We start from the raw sequence: 22848 nt of genomic DNA, 5'->3' as shown, positions 1-22848 counted from the left end.
GCCCCGAGCAGCCAGTTTTGCCAGGAGAATGCTGTGGCAAATGGGCCTTACTGAAGTCAAGGTAAACAACATCCACAGCCTTTCCCTCATACAGTAAGCAGGTCTCCTTGTCGTAGAAGGAGATCGGGTTAGTCAAACAGGACCTGCCTTTCATAAACCCATTGTCCTGTTTTCAACCAGGATGGATTTAATTTTCATTGGAGTATTTCATACCACATGATGTCATGCCCAGGTGGGGTGGGGGCTAGCTCTCAGGCTTGCTCTCTTGCCACACTCTGCTTGTCAGGCAGTATTGTTGCTGTGGGGGGCAGTCGCTGCATTCAGCAAGACACTGTTGCATTTTACCCATTTTCTTTTGAACTCACTACTGTTACTCTTGTTCTTTTGTTATTAGTAAATTTCTTTTTATTCAACACACAAATTCTCTTCTTTTGTCCCTCCCTTATCTTACCAGAGGATAGAGGGGGAGGTGAATGGCTGGCCATGTGGCGTCTGGCTGCCAGCTGAGTTCAAGCCTCCACACCCATACTGACTGGGCCGATCACCTGGTTATCCTCTGTATGCTGTGTGATGGCACTTAAGATGATCTGCTCCATAACCTTCCAGAGCACCGAGGTCAGGCTGACAGGCCTGTAGTTCTCCGGATCATCCTTCTGGCCCTTCTTGTAGATGGGAGTCACATTTGCTATTTTCTAGTCAACTGGAACTTCCACAGTTAGCAGGACTGCTGATAAATGATGGAAAGTGTCTTGGTGAGAACTTCTGCCAGCTCTCTTAGTATGCTTGGGTGTATCCCATCTGGCCCTGTGGATGTGTGTGTGTCTAAGTGGTATAGCAGGTTGCTAATAATTTCCTCTTGGATTATGGGGTCTTCATTCTGTTCCCTGTCCCTGTCTTACAGCTCAGGGCGCTGGGTACCCACAGAACAACTGGTTTTACTATTAAAGACTGAGGCAAAGAAGTCTTTAAGTACTTCAGCCTTTTCCTCAGCCTTTTTCACTATATTTCTGCACACATCCAATAAAGGATGGAGATTGTCTTTAATCCTCCCTTTGTTGCTAATGTATTTATAGAAAAGTTTTTCATTGTCTTTTATTGCAGTAACCAGATTAAGTTCTAGTTGGGCTTTGTCCCTTCTAATTTTCTTCCTCCATAACCTCACAACACCCTTGTAGTCCTCCTGAGTTGCCTGTTCCTTCTTCCAAAGGTCATAAACTCTTCATATTTTCCTGAGTTTCAGCCAAAGCTCTCAGTTCAGACAGGCTGGTCTTCCCCACTGGCTCATCTTTCAGCACATGGAGGGAGGGCCTTCTGTGCCTTTAAGATTTCCTTGTGGAAGAATGTCCAACCTTTCTGAACTCCTTTGCCCTTCCTTCCAAGACACTCTGTCAACCAGTCTCCTAAACATGCCAAAGTCTGCCCTCCAGAGGCCCAAGGTAGCACTTCTGCTGACCCCTCTCCATACTTCTCTGAGAATTGAAACTATCATTTTGTGATTGCTATGCCTGAGATGGCCTCCAACCGCCACAACACCCACAAGTCTTTCTCTGTTCATGAACAACAGGTCCAACAAAGTGTCTTCTCTAGGTGGCTCAGTCAGCAGCTGTGTCAGGAAGTTATCTTCCACACACTCCAGGAGCCTCCTAGACTGTTTCTTCTCTGCTGTATTGTATTTCCAGCAAACATCTGGTAAATTGAACTCCCCTATGAGAACAAGGGCTTGTGAGACTTCTCCCAGCTGCTTATAGAACATTTTGTCTGCCTCTTCATCCTGGTTGGGTGACCTATAACACACTCTCACCATGAAATCTGACTTGTTGGTCTTCCTCTTGATTCTTGCCCATAAACACTGCACCCTATCACCACCATCATAAAGCTCTAGACAGTCAAAACACTCCTTAGCATACAGGGCTGCCTCACTGTCCCTCATTCCTTGACTATCTCTTCTGAAGAGTTTATTGCCATCCACTGCAGTGCTCCACTTAAGACCCACTTTGCATGATGAGTATTCTACTACCATTACGGTATTCAGTTGCCTGAACATAGGCATTCAGTAAAATGTAATCCCCTAGACTCACAAAAGGATTTTCTCATGCCCCTCCAAACCCCTCCTAGTCTGACAGAAGTGATGTATATAGCATTAGATGCCCATTTTTATTAACACCAAGAGTAAGATTAATTTAATGTACCTGTACCTCTGGGCATTTAGATAACCTGATCACCTAGACAATAGGTGGTAGAGAAAGAGGGGTCTCAGGTGGGACACTCATACCATCTGAAGATATGTATTTTAGAAGGCTGGGAGGAATTCCCTTTCTCTTTTCAGAGGTTATTGAGGAAACTCACATCTCCAAATTATACAAATTTTAAATAGGTAAATTTAGGTGAAATCTACTATAAACTAGTACTCTAATCTAATCTATTCTAATCTAATCATGTTCCCTGGTGGTCTAGTGGTTAAGATTTGGTGCTTGATTCCCAGTCAAGGAAACAGTCCTTTGTGGAGCCCAATGTATGGAACATGAGGAACATGCAATGGGATACATACTATTGTATCTATTTCTCATAAGTGAAGTCCCTTCTTACCAACATCTACAATTTATACTACATACTTAAGCCATCTTTATATGCAACATACATATTTATACATTCTCCTTAACTACTATCCCCTGTCCCTTAACAGATAGATATTATTCTTCCATTCCATGGTCTTCCATCACTTCCCCAAATGTTTATAAGAGTAGGTGATGACTTGGGTCCCATCTGTCAAGATGGGTGCTTAGCACAGAAAAAGCAGCATGTTCAAGTATTGCGTTCCTACATCATCTTGGTTTGGGACCACTTGCCCAGTTCTGGCCACATCTCCCCATTCTTCTGAATCAGCCACCAAATACACCCATGTCCTTGAGCAAAGATCATGCCATGAACAGCTTTAACTTTGCTCAAGTGAGAAACAATCCACCCTGCCTTCCCCAGCCACTTCCTTATGTGCATGCCCTTGTTCTGATTTTGGCCAGGATAGAGTTAATGTTCTTCATGCTGGCTAGTATGGGGCTATGTTTTGAATTTGTGTTGAAAACAGTGTTGGTAATGCAATGACATTTTAGTTATTACTGAGCAGTGCTTACACAGTGTCAAGGCCTTTTTTGCTCCTCACACGACCCCACCGGTGAGTAGGCTGGGAGTGCACAATAAGTTGGGAGGGGACACAGGTGGGACAGCTGACCTCACCTACCTAAAGGAATATTCCATACCAGATGGCATCATACTCACTTTTTAAAGCTGGGGGAAGAAGAAGGAAGGGGAAGATGTTTGGAGCAATGACATTTGTCTTCCCAAGTAACTATTAGGTGTGATGGAGCTCTGCTTTCCTGGACATGCCTGAACACCTGCCTTCTGATGGGAAATAGTGGATAAATTCCTAACTTGGCTTTGCTTGTGCAGGCAGATTTTGCTTTACCTATTAAACTGCCTTTATCTCAACACACGAGTTTTCTCACTTTTATCTGTCTGATTGTCTCTCCCATCCCACCAGAGGGGAGTGAATGAATGGCTGTGTGGATCTTATCTGCCGACTGGGGTTAAACCATGTCAGCACTATGGGGACCTTATATCCTCCCATAGTATGTAAGGGTTTTGTTTGGATGGGACCAGGGTGGTTAGCAGATCCTCTGGTGTTAACCAGCCAAGTAGCTTCTGCTAAATTTATATCCCTGTGCTTCCCTGCCCCATTGCCTAATGCTTTCAACACAGTCTTTAACAGTCCATTATATCTCTCAATTTTTCCAGAGGCTTGTGGGTGATAGGGGATGTGATCCACACAGCCAATGCCATGTTTCTTGGCCCAGGAGGTTATGAGGTTATTTTGGAAATGAGTCTCACTGTCTGACTCAATTCCTTCATGGGTACCTGCGGCGGGCGGAGGAAGCAAGCAGCCGATTCAATGTGAATGATAGAGCAAGCTTCAACTTTATTGAAAGAAATCACACCTTATATAAGCAGTCTACAATACACTACTTGTAACTCTATTGGATACATTAAAGAAACTACATTATAATATCTCAGCCATTGGGTACATCTAAAAAGTCACATTATAATACACCAGCCCCTTGTGGCATTTCTGGTATGCATAAACATCTTTCTTCCTGTGAACCTGCTTCTCTCCCAGGGCTGCTTTTCTCTGACCCCCAAGGTCATAATGTGCCCCAACTTATCTCTGTGTTCTCACAACAATCCTCGCTAGCACAACTGAGCCTTGGGTCTTCATCCTTGTTTACATAACTGTACCCTGGGTTCTTTCCTCTGTTTACCTCAGGTGGCTGGGACCGACTTCTGCAGGGAGCTATGGCCAACCAGCTCCTGCAGGGAGCTATGGCCTTGCTCTCTGCAAGCCGTTCTCCAACAGGTACCTGTGTTGGGATTGTGTGTGATGGGGGTTTTGGTAGCGGGGAAGGGGGCTACAGTGGTGGACACCCATGAGAACCTTCTCAAAGCTCCTCCAGCTCCAAGTCGGACCTGCCTCTGGCCAAAGCCAAGTCAACTAGCCATGGTGGCTGTGCCCCTGTAATTGTATATTTAAGAAAGGAAATCTGAGAGGGGAGTTGGGACTTTTTCAAGGAGTTATGAGAAGGACACCTATGTGAACATAAAGGTCAGTGGAAGGAAGGAGGAGGAAGGGGTGAAGGTGCACCAGAGCAGGGACACCACCCCACCCCCCCAGTATCCCATGGTGAGACAGTAGGGCCACCCCCTCTGCCACCCATGGAGGTCACCAGAGACTCAGAGATTTGCCTGCAACCTGTGGAGGACCCCATGCTGGAGTAGGTGGCTGCACTAGGCTGGGACCCTATGGAAAGAAGAAACCCCTGATGTTGTACTTAGGCACTGGAAGGACTGAAACATGTGGAGGTGACCCATGCCAGAGCATCTCGAGAAGAAGGTATCCTGTGGGGAGGACTCATGGCAAAGAGAATTTGTGGAGGACTGTGTCTGCTGAGAGGGACGTCATGTGGAACAGGGGGAACAATGCAGAAGAGTGCTCCCTCCCTCCTTGGAAGAAGGAGTGGTGGACTGAATGAACCCCATCCCCTGCCCCTGTGCATCTGGGAGAGGAGGTAGAAATATTTGGAACAAAATCTGGGCCCAGGGAAGTAGGGAGAAGTAGGGGGAGGTGTTTTAAGTTATGGTAAGGCTTCTCAGTGTCCCATTCTGTCTGTTAAATAGTGTTTAAATTAGATTAAAATGTGTTTAAATTAAAGCAATCTTTTTTTTTTTTTGCTTTACAGTTTGCTTTTCAAGGCCCAAGATGGTGTTTTGGGCAGTGGCATGACTTACAGACTGTTTCTAGCCACCCTGTAGTTGCTTCCACCATAGTGAGTATGTAGTGCTTGCCTTGGTGTGTTCATGGCAGTGGTCCGATATAGTCAATTTGCCAGGTCTTACCATATCAAAAATCCAGCCACCGCTGTCTATTTCAGGGCAACTTTGCTCTTGTGGCTCACTTGATCATGGCACTTGTTTCACATTCATTGGTGACCTGTGTGATGATCTCCAGAGCCAGGTCCACCAGCCCATTAGTATGTTGCCTCTCTCCCTAGATGTCCCAATGTTTCGTGGGCCCATCAAGCTACAAATAGCTCACTCCTACACTCCTCCCACACTCACTCCTCACATTCACTCCTACACATGAGCCACTTCAATTTTGACAGCCTTGTCTACCTTGTTTCAATGCTATTCAGTGGTTTTTGGGCATGTGAACATCTATGTGATGTACATTTAAAGGTGTGTCATGATACATCACGGTACATTATGATAAACCATTATTCTAATGAACAGTTAGGTATACTGCCTATTTTTTGTATCTCCTTATTTTTCTTGGTCTGTTTATTTGGCTTGTAAAATTACCATTTGGAAGGCAAACTGATCTTTCCCTCTGTGGGAATACAATGAAAGATTGTCAAGGAGGATTGTAAACATGCTCAAGTGACTTACAGCTGAGGTGTCAAAAACCACATATATCACACGAATTGTTGCTTAGCTCTGTGTGCTTGATGAGTAGAATGTCTGCATTTAGATAACACAGGCCTGTGAGAGACTCAGAGGAACCCTATCAAACATCTGTGAGATTCCTGCCCTGCTGTGGGAAAGATCAAAGCACAGTGGAAGAGTACATCTGCAAAAATCCCTGATATATACAGGGGAAAGCAGCAAGTTAGAGATCTTTTTCCTTCTTTGCTTCTTTTTGGTTAGCAAGGACCAAGCCCCGCAGTGCCTGTGTCCCTGCTTTAGTGCCTCTGCCTGAGTGTTGCTGCAGAGATCCCCTGGGTTGCGAGGTAACAAGAATAAATTTACTCTTTGCATTTCATCTGTGGATTGTGGTTGTTGATGTGTCCTGCCTGTGTCGGCTCATATACCCTCTTTATTGTGGTTGTGCTTCATGACTCCTTTGCAGATGGCTTGCAGGCAAGAACCATTTACAATAAAGGAATTAAATGTCAGTTTTCATACTTCAGCAGTTCCTATTCCACATTCTGCAGCAAACTATGTCAAGATGAAACTCAACCTTGAGCAGGATGTAACCTCAGGTTCTGAGATTAGGCCATGAACTGTGCCATAACATTGTAAGGGCTGTCTATATGGAAGTTGGCTTCAACTTTATTTTGTTCTTCTTTTATTCCTGAATCCTGGGGCAAAGGATGATTTTCCAAAAATACCGTCATCACATCCAACATTCTTCTGCTTTTATGAGATAATCACCCATACTCTCACAACTTTGCTAAAGATGTACTGTCATAATTTAGTTGGTCTTTATCATCTTTAGTTCATGCTTTGTTCTGGAATCCTTGGTGAAATAAACGGGACTGGCTCCCTTTTCAGCACTCAGTTCATTCACCAGCAAATTTTATTGCTCAAAATTTTTGGCCAACACTACATAACATAAGCACCTAGTTTTGCTATTCTTTCATGCAATTCATAGTGTTGGATGAAGTTACACAGTTTTACTTCTGTACTTACTGTCATATTTTAAAAACTTAAGATTTAAGCAAAAATAATGTCCATTTCCTGTTGTTTCCCTATTCATGATATTATTCTATTTATATAGTTCCATCATGGCACAGTGGTAGAGATACCGTATAGTCAAATTGACCTGAACAAAGCCTTTTGTGACATTGCTTGTTAACTTTTTTCAGTTGTTTCAGTTGTTGTCATTTATACAATCTAATACCTTTTCCTGCAAACTCTTCTTAAACACCATGGCTACAAACAAATTCTTCAGCATATGCTTTGGTTTAGCTTTTCTAACATGTATGATTTTTTTTTGTTGTTGTTGTTGTTGTTTTTTTTAAAGGTCTTTCTAATTTGAAACCTTTCAAGCCTTTTCATTTGAGATAACTAGTGGGTTTTTTAGGTTTTGGTCTATATATTACATACAGCAACTGAGGGAGGATCTACATATTCCACAAATCTTTGAGGTTTCCATAGATTCTCCACTTCTGAGTCAATCTAGCAAGAGTAGCACTTAACATTACTACTTGTTTTCTGTTGCTATTTTAAGCCACTAAAATTTATTTGGAAAATTTTAGAATGCCATTCATGGAATAATAAATATAATACGTGAACATTCTGCTGTCTTTTATATTACTGAAAAATTATGTACTTTCTTCTGTAGTTGTCCGTTATCCTTCCGTAAAGTGCTCTGGTGAAAAGCATCAAAGCGTCAACATAAGTACAGTTAACGATGACTAGCAATTTATTCTCAAGTTTTCTAGAGGAATCAAAATACATAATCTTCCTCCCCTGAAATGTCATAATTTTAATTTTTGTTTCTTGTTTTTGATTTCTTCCACTGTAGACAGCAATCCAGCTAAGAATTCTTTGGTACTGTCAATAAAGTTGTGCTGTGACAGTGATTGGAGTTTGACAAGTGTTTTCTCTTCAGCAGTTAGACAATTAAAAGCATTGTAGTTATAACGTTCTCTTCTTTTCAAATGTTGTATCAGCAATAATATAGTCATATTTTGGTCACCTTTAGAAGTTTGTTACACTTTATTAATAGCAGATTAATGCAGCTTCCTGGTAGCATTTACAGCTTTCTTTGTACTGCATAATTATTTGCAGATACAAAGATTTGGGGAGCAATGCAATATCCATAAAGATAATCCTGATCTGTTTGGAATATCTTGAAAAAATACTCATTTTATCTATTAATCATCAGTGTAAGTATATTCTCCTATTTCTTTTGATGGCAATGATCATTTGCCTTGACATCTGTGAAGATTTTGATGTTTCTATTACTTAAGATTAACTTTTTAGGCTGCATCTTCTGATTCATAACTTGGTGACTTCTTTTCCCCTATTACATCTGTGTTTTCTACACTGAGCTTGAGAAATTAAATTTTCTGTCTCCATTATTTTTCACATCTGAGTTATGTTTTCCAGAAACCTTATATTTTGTCAGTTTTCAAACTTTTTCCCTTTGTTTAATATTTGTCTAATCAATTGATAAATTCCTTATTTTCTTGCTATATTATGATTTTTTCTCCTGGAACATATGATCTAATTATGATGTCTGCTATAAAAAATGGCTATTGTATGTCACTCCACATAATAATACATCTTTTGATTGTCACATTCATCTTCTACAGTCTCAGTAGGCTCATCCTTCTATATTGGCTTTCCCTCAGACTGACTCTTTTACATCTTTATGAGGATATTTGTGAGAGCCTTCAGTCCCTACAAGAATGATTACCCTATTTTAGTGATATAAATAGGCATTTTATAAAACCTTCAATGTGTAGAGGAGTTAATTATTGTATTTTATGGGATTTACTTATTAGTCAAAGCTTATTCATATGCATTATGTTTTTAAGATCAAATATGCTGACTAGGCCATTTCTCTGGTACATTATAACAAACAAGGCATATAAAATGTTCTTTACAAACAAAAATTTATTTTAACTCACTGTCTAGAAGTTAGCGTGCTTTTTTTTAATACTTGGATGTAAAATTTGAAGCTATTCATTGTTGTGTTCCAAGTTTTCCACACTAAGATAATAGGGCAGTTTGTGCAGTAAGAGCTCACACAGTTCATACAGAAACCACAAAACATTTCATTAAGATAGAATATCAGAAGGTATGTCAACTGTTAAGAGATGGTCCTGGAGCTGACCCCAAAAAGCAGAATACTGAAAAAGATTGAGGCAATTATGAAACTATCATCTGGTTCACTAGTCAAGATATTTCAATAAACAGCTTGTAAGCCTAATAAAATGTATATGGAGTTACAGAGTCAGGTGTAAATTTATCACAGCTCACCTGACATATGTAGCTTTTTTGAGCCACTCTGTGAAGCCAAAATATTAAAATCCTGCATATAAACATCACAACAGATGATTATTATCAGATCAAATTTATTTTAGTATGTTTCTATTCTCTGATTATAACTATTTAGACCATTGAAATGAAGCAAAAATTTAAGTTTCTGTCTAAGGTTTATGTATTTATTCTGTTTCCATTACCATAATACTCCAAATACCTTGTTGGTGCATGAAACATCCAATTTTTCTGATGAACATATGTCTTACTATATTAAATAGCTTATTGAAGGTTGTGTCTCAAATTGAAATAATTATACTTTTCACAAGTCCTTATATTGTGATTAGATGCTTATCTGAGGTGTAACATTCAGAAAACCTGTCACTGGAGTAATAAGAAATATAAAGGAATTTGCAATTTGTGCTCCTTTAAACATTAAACACTGACTGAAGAACAGGCCAGTGACAGAGGAGCTTTATGGACACTGCTTACTCTGAAGGACAAAATGTGGCATGTCAGGGGATTCATCACTGCCTCTATGTTGCACAGATATTCTTGAAGAAGAATTAGCCATTTTTTTCCTGACATTTGCATCTTTCTTCAAATACATAACCTCTTGCATATGTATTTATACACGATTGTAAAGAAAGACTAGCATATGAGAGACTAAAGTGACACCATGTGACTAACGTGACACCCAAATCATGAAGCTTGTAAAGAAACTGTATGCATTTATTTCTGTTTAATAATCTGGTGTACTGAAGAAAATTTCTTATAAGACTAAATGGGTGTCTGCATAAGACTCTCAAAAATAACCAGAGCTCAATTCAGGTACAGGGATTTCTGAAGAAATTAGCTTAGACAGTGAGGCCTAAAAGCTTAATCAGCAAAAGCAGAAGTATCCATCTTTCAACCAGGCTTCAGAAGTATAGCTGAGTTTGGAATTTTTTGGGAAAAAAAGTTGCTTGATTCAAAGTGCTTGTGTTTGCCCATATGTCAAGCATGAAGAATTGCTCAGCAGTAATAATTTAAAAAAAAAAAAACCAAACTGGAAAGTAGTGATTAAATTTGCAAGATGCTTTAAAAGGGGCATAGTGATTCTGAACTTCTGTAATCAGATAGATATATGTCAGATGTCCTGGTTTTTAAAAGATCTTGTGTAATATAGGTTTCATGGCAATGATCAGTTTTAATATGAGACAATCAGTGGGATTTTCAGAAGCACCTAAGTAATGTAAGTTTGAAAGTCCCTGCAGAAAGGAGGGATTTTAATTTACTATTTACCTAACTCCTTTCTGATACAAGGCAGCTTGAAGAAACAAATGGTTCAAATAATAAGAACTGAGCAATCTCCATAAAAAGTCAAGACTCTTACAATATAATACTTACATACGGTACAACATTGCAAGAAGTAAAGATACAAGTAGGCATAAGAATTTCCACTAAGAAACACAGAAATTTTATGTTTTGCATGTCTGTCCCTAGATTTAGCAAACCATTTAGGTGTATGTGGAATTTTAAGCATTAGCTTAAACTTCACTAGAACTTAAGGATATGTGACTAACGCTAAACATGTCTTGATTACTATGTGAACTAGACTATAGAATCAGTCTTTATGTCTCTGATATTTAAATTTTTTAATTGAAGAGTAAAATGGGAAATAGTTCAAAAATATGAAAGATAACATTTTGCTGGAGCAACACTAGATTTTCCATTTATAACTTTCATCTTGTTGTTTTTTTTTTTAAAGATTGTTAGAGTTATATTTTATATGATGCAAGGTATTTCCAAAGACATTATTATAGCATGAAATTTAGACTATTTCTTATATTTCTAAATGTAGTTCAAAGGCATCAAAGGAAAAACTAAAGGAATATATCCAATAAATGTCTCTGACTAGATGTAATCTTAATTTCTCATCCCCACACAATCAGTCTTTGCTCATTAAAGGAAAATTAATTTGTGAGTGAAAAAATCTAAGTGGGAGAAGGAATTTGGAGAAAGCTGCACCTTTGTTTAATCTGCTGGGAGCTACGTGTACTGCCAAGTGCATGTACTTGATCAAGTATCTAAATTAACCCCAAGGAGGTCTGAGATCTGTCTGGTGATATTTAAACTGTAACCATCTCTTTTAGAATAAATAAACCATGAGTGATTAATGACGAACAATCTGTTGGTGGTATGAACACTGTTGGACATAGCTACCTAAATCTTTGTAGAAAGACCACATTACTGAAAGCTAAATTCATGCTTCCAGAAGATTAAAACTGTCAGAAAAAAAGACCAATGATATTGACCAGGTGATGCAACATTTCATGGGCAATGATTCACACATACAGAGTTTCATATTGGTGACTCTTATGCTTGTAGTCAATCATCTCAATTTTTATTACACGGCATTAAGAAAACTATGGAGAAATTCTGCAGTTATTCCAGCTAAAAATCTACTTGGTTTGTCTCTGTAAAAAAAACCTTTATGAAAATTCAGAAAAATCTGTCAGACTTCCTATCAATATTAAAAATATTTTTTAATTCTTTACTGATAATTTTAAGAAGAAACAGCATGCATATATCTAAAATTGCTGAGACAAAACATTAAATGCCTATAACAGCAGGTGCCTACATTTCACTGCTACTGCCTAAATATTAATATATATATTATATATAACAATATATAAAAATATAATAATATATATAATATATAACAATAATTAACAAAATGGTTCATGACTGAAAACAATTGTAGATTCAGTGAACAAATTATGTTGCTAAAATAAGTTAACATTAAAAGAGCTTCTGACTTGCAGTACTGTTTTCAAATGTGTTGTGTAGTCAGAATAACTGGGTTTTACTCAGTAAGCACAAATCACCATACAGTATTTTCCTCCTATGGAATGTCCAAGATTGTTTGCTAATTCTAGCTAATCCTTTGTTGGATCCCTTTACATAGCGCTGGCTTGCTTATTTCAATCAGTTATTGTCTCTTTGTCATGTATTTAATACAATATTAGGAAAAGCTTGTAGCAGGTTTTCATAAATTAGAAGGTTTCTCTTATATTTCTTCAAACAAGTGGAAATCTCGTCTTTTATATAAGGCTTTTTCAAGGTATAAGCAACTCTAAGCTGTTGCAATATATATATAGATATATATATACATATATATATATATATATATATGTCAAGTCTCCTTTTCAGATTTCTTTTGTTTTATTATATTATCAATTATTTATCTCAATATTTTCTGTATATTTCTGTGTTCATGTACTGGACTGATATAAAATTCCACAAGTAGCTAGCTAGGTCTAAATAAACAGAGTCAAATGAATCTAAGTATTTGCATTTTCATAATTCCTGAAGTCAAACAGAAATATGATAATGACATTTTTAAATATTAAAAAAAAAAAAAAAAAAGTTAGTAGCCTTATCATTGTAAATCTAAAGAAAAAAATATTTATTAATATGTTTTTTGATAGAAGAATTGTAATAAATATGTTGTAACAGCCTTATTTTTCACAGTGATAGTATATATAAATTCTAGCTTCCTCAGGTGGTACAGAGAGCAAATGCAGAAACACAATACTGCAAGAAAACTTTTTAAGAGATTTCCAGTGTGCCATACAGCTTAGACAAATAATTTCTATGGTAAAGTAAGATTTTTCCAAGATGCTAAAAATTAATAAGTCAAACTAGTAAAAATATATAATTACTATATACATTTCAAAAGAAAAATAATTGTACTTTATTGTTACTTTATGTTATTTATGTTATATCTCGAAATTTGAAATGAAATGTTAATTTTAGCTAAAATAGAAATTTTTTTTTCCCCTGGGACATGTACAGAAAAGTCCTCATCTGAATTCTTTACAAGTAAAATAACTCAATGAATCAAGAACATTTTTGTTACATGAAGATGAGGAAGGGGTGTCACCCTCTATGCCAGTGACCGGCTGGAGTGCACAGAGCTCTGCCTGGGGATGGATGAGGAGCTGACCAAGAGCTTATGGGTCAGGATTAAAGGGAAGGCAGGGACAGGTGACATTATAGTGGGATCTGCTACAGGCCACCTGACCAGGAAGAGCGAGCAGATGAGGCCCTCTATAGACAGAGGGAGCACCTTCAGATTCACAAGCCCTGGTCCTTGTGGGGGACTTCAACCACGCTTATACCTGCTGGAAGTACAAGACAGCAAGGCATAAGCAAACCGTTGAGATGGAATGTGTTGATGATGACTTCCTCCTCCAAGTGACAGAGGACTCAATGAGGAGAGGTGCTATGTTGGACCTTGTTCTTATCAACAAAGAGGGGCTGGTGGGGGATGTAAAGTTCAAGGGCAGTCTTGGCTGCAGTGACCATGAAATGGTGGAGTTCAAGATCCCCAGGGCAGCAAAGAGCATGCACAGCAAGCTCGCTACCCTGGACTTGAGGAGAGCAGACTTTAGCCTCTTCAGGGATCTGCTTGTTGGGGTAGCATGGGATAAAGCCCCGGAGGCAAGAGAGACACAGGAAAGTTGGTTAATATTCAGAGATCTCCTCCTCCAAGCTCAGAAGTGATGCATCCCAACAAAGAGGAAGTCAGGTAAAAATGCCAGGAGGCCTGCATCGATGAACAATCGAGGAGCTCCTGGACAAGCTTAAAAACAAAAAGGAAGCCTACAGAGGGGGGAAGCAAGGACAGGTAGCCTGTGAGGGATACAGAGAAATTGTTGGAGCAGCCAGGGATCAGGTTAGGAAAGCTAAAACCCTTGTAGAATTAAATCTGGCCAGGCACATTAAGGAGAACAAGAAAAACTTCTAGAGATATATCAGTGATAAAAGAGATTAGGGAAAATGTGGGCCCTCTCCAGAAGAAATGGGAAGCTTGGTTACCTCAGATATGGAGAAGGCTGGGGTACTCAATGATTTTTTTTCCTCAGCCTTTACCAGCAGGTGCTTCAGACACACCACCCAGTTTGCAGAAGGCAATGGCAGGGATGGGGAGAATGAAGCACCCACTGTGGGAGAAGATCAGGTTTGAGACCATCTAAAGAACCTGAAGGTGCACAAGTCCATGGCACCTGGTCAGATGCATCTGTGGGCCTGGAGAAAACTGGCGGTTGAAGTGGCTAAGCCACTGTCCATCATATTTGAGAAGTTGTGGAAGTTCAGTGAAGTTCCTGCTGACTGGAAAAGGGGAAACATAGCCCCCATTTTAAAAAGGAAAAAAAGTAAGACCCAGGGAACTACAGGCCAGTCAGTCTCACCTCTGTGTCTGGCAAGATCATGGAGCAGATCCTCCTAGAAACTATGTTAGGACACATGGAAAATAAGGAGGTGACTGGTGACAGATAACATGGCTTCACTGAAGGCAAATTGTGCCTGACATATCTGACAGCCTTTTATGATAAGGAAGAGCACCTAATGTCATCTACCTGGACTTGTGCAAAGCATTTGACAGTGTCTCATATGACAACCTTGTCTATAAATTGGAGACACATGGATTTGACACATGGATCACTTGGTGGATAAGGAATAGTCTGGGTGGTTGCACTCAAAGAGTTGGAGTCAATGGCTTGATATCCCAGTAGAGAGCAGTGACAAGTGGTGTTCCTCAAGGGTTGGTGTTGGAGCCAGTGGTATTTAACATCTTTTTTTGACAACATGGACACTGGGATTGATGCACCCTCAGCAAGTTTGCTGATGACAGGAAGCTGTGTGGTGTGGTCGATATGCTGGAGGGAAGGGATGTCATCCAGAGGGACCTTGACAGGCTTGAGAGGTGGGCCCTTACAAAATTCATTAAGTTCAACAAGGTCGTGTAAAGTCTTGCACATGGGTCAGGGCAATCCCAAGAACAAATACAGGCTGGGCAATGAGTGGATTGAGAGCAGCCCTGTGGAGAAGGACTTCGGGGTGTTTCTGGATGAAAAACTGGCTATGAGCCAGCAATGTGTGCTCGCAGCCGAAAAAAACACCTGTATCCTGGGCTGCATCAAGAGAAGTGTGGCCAGCAGGGCAAGGGAGGTGATCTTCCCTCTCTACCCTACTCTCACTAGACACAACCTAGAGTACTGTGTTCAGCTCTGGGGCCCCCAGCTGTGAGAAGGACATGGAACTGTTCAAGCTGGTCCAGAGGAGGCCACGAAGATGATCAGAGGGCTGGAGCAACCCCTCCTATGAGGAGAGGCTGAGAGAGTTGGAGAAGACTCCAGGGAGACCTTATAGCAACTTTCCAGGAAAGATGGAGAAGGACTTTTTACTAGGGCATGTAGTGATAGAACAAGGGGTAATCTCTTTAAAATGAGGTAGATTTAGATTACATGTAAGGAAGAAATTCTTTACTGTGAGGGTGGTGAGACACTGGAACAAGTTGCCCAGAGAGGTTGTGGATGCCGACAGGTCTAGTGGAAGGTGTCCCTGCCTGTGATGGGGGGGTTGGAACTAGATGATCTTTAAGGTCCCTCCAAGCCCAAACCATTCTATGATTCTAGGATTCTATGATTTTTTATTTGTATCAGGAGTTCAGTTTAGCTTGCAAAGTACATACTAGAATCCAAAAGCAATGTTTTCCATTTTGTCTTTAACAAAAATTTGGTCTGGAAACCTATAGTATTGAGATAATTTGTATAGATATCTGCCATCATTTGAAAAATTGTTTTATTGCATGCAAATGTCTGAATTATGGTTGATTTATTTAATAAAACAAAAAAAAATTTCTTTAAAAAATCCTAATCATAATGTTCAGTACATATTTCATCACATTCCATTCTTTAATGATGTCAGTATAAAAGATGCCTGCCCTGTGGTGTTACACTGATAATAAAATCAAGTTACAAAATGTGAGTTTTCTAACTGAGCAAAACTAATCTAAGATGAACTGGTTAGTGTAATATCAATCAAAACTTAATGAGATTTCATCTCTTTTTGCATTTAACAAATGAGACACAGTTTAAGTTTCTCTAGCTTTTCAGGCAATTTGAGACATACATTTGAGTTTTTTCTTTCAGAGATGGGGAGTCTAAATTTGGAACTTAATTCCACATTCTTTCCTCAGGTAAAAATCCTATTGTTTGACTCATAATTTGTACCAAGCTTTTAACATAATTTTACTGAGACTGCTAATTAACTCAAAGTAGATCAGTTGTAAGAGCACTATGAACCTCTTTACAATTAATAGATATTGATTTCCTTGTATGTATATAGGAGTCTTTATCCAAAGCTTTATCAAATGTAATGCAAAAGTTCACACTAACTCCAGTGAAAACAGGAATGGTGAGAGACTGGAATGTCATATGACTTTCTCAAAGCTTGCTTGTGTCTGTGCAGACCTCAAGGACAAGCTGCTGCAGCCTGTGGTTTGCTCTGGGGAGTGTCGCCCAGGGAAGGGGGAGTGTTTGAAAGATGCACCCTCCCCATTCCTTTGCAGTTGCATTGTCAAACTCTTTAGATAAGCCTCAAAGGGGCAAAAGTGTACTGAGCTGGCCTCATCCTGTAACGGTTTGTGGCCCTATTCTGTACCCAGACCCCATGCATGCATTGCTAGCAAACTGATAAGAGGCAAGGCTTTCTGCCCCACAAGTCAGATTCAACAAAAACCTGAGGGACCGGAGAACAAAAACCCGAAAGGTTGGCAGATACGCTAATCAGCAGATATGATGAACTTAAAAAGGCAACAGAAAACTTTACTCGGTGTGCATCCACCATTAAAGAATTGAAGACTGAGGACCAACGGGATGCCACTGGATCCATGGTGGTGACTATTCTTGCAGCCCTATCCCCCATCCTTGCATTATTTCTGTCTTGTCCTTCCATTCTGTCCTATCACTACCCCTCTTCACGTTTTAATAATAAAAACCTGTTTTGGGTATATGGTATTTGACCTCATTTTGTGTCTTAATCTTGCTCTTGGGATCATATTGAAACCTCCCCCAACATTGGATCAGGACAGGAATGTTCACAAAAGTGTCCAGATAAGCAAGAGTACATTTAACATTAGATATGTGAATAGCACCACTGAAGGCAAAGGAAATTATTCTCATTATTAAAAGTATATGCTTGAAGAACCAACCTTTACATTTCTTTAATCTTCTCTAGGATTTTGAATAGCAAATAAAAAGAAGTCATTCTGAAATAAGGTGTTGAAGGAAAGAACCAGGAGAAACATGCAGATGTGTATCAGACCTTGGTAAAGCATATGTTACACCTCTCTAAATACATGGAGCAATTCACTGGAATACAAGCTTCCTTCTGAAAGTGACTGAGAACAGCTTTTCAGAGGGGCTCTGCAGGCAGTAAATTGCATCAATCTTTATGTCAGACTTGTTCAGCCAAACTAATATAACAGCATACACAGAAAGTAACTCCGGAAAACAAGTAGGAGTCCATTCATTCACAGCGTCTCCAGCCCTGACAGTTCATTGCTGTCTGCTAGAGTTGCACTTTTGTTGCCGTTATTATTTCTCCATAATAAATGACAAGATGTACACATACCACAAATGATTTAGAACAACTGCTCCCATTTCTTTGTGTTGAGATGCCTTTCTTGACAGCACATATTTGTGACAAATAGCACACACAGTGTCTTGGAATGTACTTACAGAGCAATATAAACTTTTTACTTGAAACAAATGTGCTGTAAATAATGTGCACACATAGCAATATTACAAGTGATTTCTATGCAAAAGAAGTTTTACAACACTGTTAATTTAAAAAAAATCAACAAACCCCAAAAATCTCTTCCATTTGAGTTATTTTCACAATTTTTGTTACTTATCTGGAATATGAATAAATTTATATTTCATGCTGTAAAGTGGGAGGAGACAAAGAATAAGACAGCTATAAACAAATTCTGGAATCTTCTTCATATTACTCCTTGTATCTGTTTATGCAATTCTCTGTGTGTTCAGTCTTATTAGGTGAATATATGTTCTTACAAGTGTCACTACTGTGTATCTCTAATAACAAGGTACAGGCCCATGATGCCTTGAGTGCTCAGATTTATGATCTAGGAATCAAGTGGCTAAAGCAAGCCAAGACTCTTATGCCAGTCAGCAAAAAAGCAAATGTAACTTCAGGGAGTACAGTAGGTCAATAATTGATGCCACTGATGGGGAACCTTACATCCTTCATAGCTGAGTGTGACTGAAAGGGAACAGAAGAGAGAGCTGCTAAAATCCCAAGGACATTTGATAACATTGGATTTGCCTTTTATGAAGCACATGCACATGGGCAATTAGCAGGACTGACCCAAGTCTTAATTATTAAAGAAGAGATGGTGATAATGATCTGAGAAGTAGAATTTATTCGTGGAATAATAGATGCTTGTACTATTGAAAACAACAGTATCTGGTTAAACCAGGCTGTTTTCCAGTAAAATCTATAACATTAATATGCAGTATTACTGACATCTTCCTGGCCATCTGAAATGGAAAGGACCAGGATCTGAACCAGAAACAACTTTTTTTATGTTTTTTAAAAAAATATATAAAATACATACACCATATGTTTATATGTACACATGTACGCACACACACACACATATATATATATATATATTTATTTATTTGCTTTTATTGTTTCTTCCAATTTTTTTCTGTTTCCCAGAATAGCCAGAAGGTCTCTCAGTAGTAAAAAGCCTGTTTAATAGTCTAATTCTCCAGTGGCATACCAAAATAAGGCGATTTATCACTTGTAAATTTGCCAATTTCAACCAGAATCTGCAAGTGGATAATAAATGTTTGATGTTTCTGAAGTTTGCTTTTGCCATCTCTAGCAAAGGGAGACAAGAAAAAAATAAATCAAAGAACAAGAAGCCTCACAGTTATTACCACTTTTCCATAGACTTAATTATCTGAAAACCCTCCCCACTCCCAGCACATACACATCACTGACATAACTACATTGTGTCTTTGGTACTAAACGATTTCACAATCTTATCTGGACAAAGTAGAAATTCACACATCATCCTGATACAAGTAAAATGCAAATGAAGGTATGGTTAATCATCAGAGATCAGATGTAGAAGACCATATGCTTATACAAGCCTGCGTAAAATCATACTGGATTGCCAAAGGGATATCAAGATAAATGTTACTTAGAAATCACAAGACAGCAAATGATCATCTGAAATACACAATCATCCAAACCAGTCACAGGGGACTGTACTCCTTCCTCAAAAATATGGATTAGTTTGAGCTACTCAGATACGAAGGTGTGATATAAAATGGCAAGTCCCTGAACAGATGTTTGGGCGTGCAAGGAATGATGATGGGATGGATGTTTTCTCATTTTAACTCATACTTCCAGTCCTAGTGCTTTTGTGTGGAAAGAACTTTGTGTGGCAGAAGAAACCTGAAGCTGGAGGGGTGGTCATGGCTCCATCACTCTGCCTGTGAAGCTGAACTCTGACATCCAAGTCCAGCTTTGTTGTTGTTTACCCAATGCTCATATTGCAAAAATGTGAGTCAGGATCAGTCTGAGGGCTCCTCCCTCCTGTGCTCATGTTAATCATTGCTTTTTCCCAGAGTTCTATAGCTGCAATATGGGAGGTGAGTGCATTTGTGTGAGGTTAAAGGCTTTACTGTTCTGGCAATACAAAGTAATTTCTTTTTGCTTGCTGATAAATAGTGTCACAGACTGGGTCTTGTGTCTCCTCATGTGACCAGAAGCAATCAGTACACTGTTACCAGTTACCTTAGAAAATAAAGCATCGCTTCCTCTCCTGCCCCACTAATAGGTATATGCATTGCTCTCAGATTTACCAAAGATATAAGCAAATGCATGCTCTTTGGAGACCTGCACTGAAAGCGCTTTCAGGGGAATTTCTGGCCTCTGAAATAATATTTTCCCTGTAGCAAAATGTGTGAATATGCAGCACCCTTAAAGCTGTATTTTGTCAGTACCTTTGGCAGTTGCTGCAGTGTTAGCCGGAGTGATGTATAATGTTGCTGGAGGGAACCAAATTTTCCACAGAAATCTTTAGCATAGGAAGCTTAAGGTTTTGAAATGCAATTTAACATTAGCTATTGGTTTCTGCTGACCCCTTGTACTCTCTTGCAAAAGAAATAAAGCTCATAGAAATACTGCTTGTACTACAGGGAAAAGTAGTCCTCAGAAACAGAGAGCTAGCCTTGACTCTCAGTGTTCCTTTTTTTTTTTTTTTTTTTTTTTTTTTTTTAAGACAATCACCAAAGAAATTATTCCCCTGTCACTTTCAGGGTCACATATTTCACATCACTTGAAGTTTGCAGCCGCAGAAAAAATAAAAGAACAAACGAAAAAGGAAGAGGGCAGAGACCTCTGAAGCAGTTTATTCTCTCAAACTAACAGAAATTTTTTAAGGCAATTACAGAAGAGCATAATGGTTTGTAGTTCTATAAAAGAGGAATGACTAATTCCTGTTTCAATTTTCATGTTTTAAATCTGGATAGAAGGGTTTTACTTGTTGGAATCTTGAGGAATGGAACTGTTTTTCCTTTCTTTGGTCTGGCTGTTTCTCATCTTTCATCTCCGACCTTTCTTCTGCTAGCTTTTCCCTGCAACCTAACTCAAAGAATATGTCAGCTGTGACAGAAAAAATTGGTGGCATAGCCACATGAAAATTAGATAGTGAACAGATGCCATCCACAGTGCTCAGTCTTTCCAGTTCACTCTGGTAAACTTTTTTGTTTTGCTTTATTAAGGGAGACAAGGTTATAAAAGCTTCTTACAGAAAGGGTAAATAACATATCTAACTGAAATAGATAGTAGGAAAGGGCTCACAACATCAGAAAGATCTGTTCTGTTCTTTTGTTCTGAAGAATCTGGGAAGAAAAATAAGAATGTTTTCAAAAATACCTGTGTGGCAGATGTGTTTCCACATACAACTTTGTAGACCAGTATTTATGAAAAGGACACTATACATGTTTTTAAAATTAGACATATTATATATAAATACACAAATATACACTCTTTATATGTAGGGCCAAAATATATATTTGACAATTACATTATTGGATGGAAAACTGACTATGAGCCAGCAATGTGCACTCACAGCCAAGAAAGCCAACTGTATCCTGGGCTGCACCAAGAGAAGTATGGCCAGCAGTTTGAAGGAGGGGATTCTCCCTTCGCTTTTCATGAGACCCCACCTGCAGTAGTGCTCTGTCCAGCTCTGGGACTCCCAACATAAGAAGGACATGGACCTGCTCGATCAGGTCCAGAGGAGGCCATGAAGATGACTGGGGGCTGGAGCACCTCCCTTATGAGGACAGGCTGAGAGAGTTGGGGTTGTTCAACCTGGAGAAGACTCTGGGGAAAATTTATAGCAGCCTTCTAGTACTTAAAGGGGGCCTACAGGAAAGATGGGGAGGAGTAATGGTTTTAAACTGAAAGAGTGTAGATTTAGATTATATACATGGAATAAATTCTTCACTGTGGGGATGCTGAGACACTTGAACATATTTCCCAGAGTTATGGATGCCTCCTCCATGAAAGTGCTCAAGGTCAGGTTGGACGGGGCTTTGAGCAACCCGGTCTAGTGGAAGGTGTCCCTGCCCATGGCAGGAGGCTTGATCTAGATGATCTTTAAGGTCACTTCCAACCCAAATCATCTATGATTCTGTGATGATCATTCTGGATGCCTTCACTTCTTGATCAGATTATAAATAGGAGCCAGGTGCTCCAAGTTCCAGTTGTGGTTGGGCAAATGATGGACTACCATTAATTTTCTACAGATAAACAGACTTTACAGGTATAGAACTACAGATAAACTCGCCGAGGATACCAGCTCGTGTAGGTAAGCCCGCACGGGGGGGGGATCGCGTCCAAAGGGACCGGCAAGGAGCTTTTGGGGGCTTTTGAATCTTTTGGAGCCAAGAAGGCGGCCAGCCGGCTCTAAGGGGGCTGGCAAGCCGCTGGGCGGGCAGTGAGGCGGTGTGGGCCGAGGGCAGAGCCAGGGGCGGGTGGCGCCTGTTCTGAAGGAGCGGCGGGCACTGCCGAGGGGGCCCAGCTCGCCCCCCCCCTCGGTAACCGGGGCGGGTACCGGGTTAGCGCGGGGGGAACCAGCACCACCCACCGCTGACAGGCGATCGGAACCCCGCGGGAGGGCAGCGGTAGCCACAGAGCTCAGGGTGGCCGGGCGGCACCTGAGTGTGAGCGCCCCGGGGCAGCTGGCGGGGCCGGGCGAGGCTCTGCCCGGCACAAGGTACGTTCGGGCCCTGCAAGCGCCCGGGCCGTGCCGGAGAGGGGAGGGGAGGGAGGGACGGCTCTGCGGGGCCGGGAGAGCACGGCGTGCGGGAACAGCACCCGGGGGCCGGCTCCCGCCCGGGCAGGGACACCGTGGGCACAACAGGCCCAGAGGGAGGGATGAGGATGGGGGAACCCGGGCAAGGTCCCGCACAAGCAGGCGGCTCTGCAGGTCCCTGCCTGCCGAGAGCGCCCGAGCCTGGCACCTGAGCCGGAGGGACTCGGAGCCACCGTTTGTGTGCGCTGTGATCGAGTGAACGATCTGCTCGGGCAGGGCTTGAACTGAGGGAGGAGGTGGAAAGGTTGAGGACGATCAGAGTGTGAGAACGACAC

Source organism: Athene cunicularia, assembly GCF_003259725.1.
Source record: "Athene cunicularia isolate RWA chromosome 3 unlocalized genomic scaffold, athCun1 chr3_part1, whole genome shotgun sequence".
Classification (NCBI taxonomy): domain Eukaryota; kingdom Metazoa; phylum Chordata; class Aves; order Strigiformes; family Strigidae; genus Athene; species Athene cunicularia.
Note: the sequence above shows the minus strand (reverse complement) of the source record.